Raw genomic sequence first — 1398 nt, 5'->3', positions numbered from 1 at the left:
ATTTAGCAACTTGCTCTTCAGTGACATACGCATCCTCTTCAGAGGAAGAATACTCATCAGAGCTCATGAAAGGCAGAAGTAAGTTCAATGGAATCTCTATGGTCTCATTTTGAGCCTCAGATTCCCATGGTTCCTCATTGGGGAACTCAGAGGAGATTGGTGCACGCCCATTGAGGTCTTCCTCAGTGGCGTCCACCTCCTCTCTTTCCTCTCCATATTCGGCCATGTTTATGGCTTTGCACTCTCCCTTTGGATTTTCTTCTGTATTACTTGGGAGAGTACTAGGAGGGAGTTCAGTGATTTTCTTGCTCAACTGACCCACTTGTCCTTCCAAGTTTCTAATGGAGGACCTTGTTTCAGTCATGAAACTTTGAGTGGTTTTGATTAGATCAGAGACCATTGTTGCTAAGTCAGAGGGGTTCTGCTTAGAATTCTCTGTCTGTTGCTGAGAAGATGATGGAAAAGGCTTGCCATTGCTAAACCTGTTTCTTCCACCATTATTATTATTGAAACCTTGTTGAGGTCTCTCTTGATTCTTCTATGAGAAATTTGGGTGATTTCTCCATGAAGAATTATAGGTGTTTCCATAGGGTTCTCCTAGGTAATTCACCTCTTCCCTTGAAGGGTTCTCAGGATCATAAGCTTCTTCTTCAGATGAAGCATCCTTAGTACTGCTTGGTGCATTTTGCATTCCAGACAGACTTTGAGAAATCAAATTGACTTGTTGAGTCAATATCTTGTTCTGAGCCAATATGGCATTCAGAGTGTCAATCTCAAGAACTCCTTTCTTCTGACTAGTCCCATTGTTCACAGGATTTCTCTCAGAAGTGTACATAAATTGGTTACTTGCAACCATCTCAATCAGTTCCTGAGCCTCTGTAGGCGTCTTCTTCAGATGAAGAGATCCTCCAGCAGAGCTATCCAAAGACATCTTGGATAGTTCAGAGAGACCATCATAGAAAATACCTATGATGCTCCATTCAGAAAGCATGTCTGAGGGACATTTTCTGATTAATTGTTTGTATCTTTCCCAAGCTTCATAGAGGGATTCTCCATCCTTCTGTCTGAAGGTTTGGACTTCCACTCTAAGCTTACTCAATTTTTGAGGTGGAAAGAACTTTGCCAAGAAGGCATTGACTAGCTTTTCCCAAGAGTCCAGGCTTTCTTTAGGTTGTGAATCCAACCATGTTCTAGCTCTGTCTCTTACAGCAAAAGGGAATAGCATCAGTCTATAGACCTCAGGGTCAACCCCATTAGTCTTGACTGTGTCACAGATTTGCAAGAACTCAGCTAAGAACTGATGAGGATCTTCCAATGGAAGTCCATGGAACTTGCAATTCTGTTGCATTAGAGAAACTAATTGAGGCTTAAGCTCAAAGTTGTTTGCTCCAATGGCAG

The 1398-nt window shown here is 42.1% G+C and overlaps 1 non-coding gene across 1 annotated transcript; it reads left to right on the top strand.

Moving 5' to 3' along the window:
• The first annotated feature begins 985 nt into the window (after positions 1–985).
• LOC130963864 (small nucleolar RNA R71) lies at positions 986–1093 on the top strand. The gene has a single exon (XR_009079981.1). It is a non-coding gene; the product is annotated as a small nucleolar RNA R71 (small nucleolar RNA).
• Positions 1094–1398: the final 305 nt, after the last annotated feature.

This window comes from Arachis stenosperma, chromosome 2 (genome assembly GCF_014773155.1).
Source record: "Arachis stenosperma cultivar V10309 chromosome 2, arast.V10309.gnm1.PFL2, whole genome shotgun sequence".
NCBI lineage: Eukaryota > Viridiplantae > Streptophyta > Magnoliopsida > Fabales > Fabaceae > Arachis > Arachis stenosperma.
This window is presented reverse-complemented; position numbering and strand designations above follow the sequence as displayed.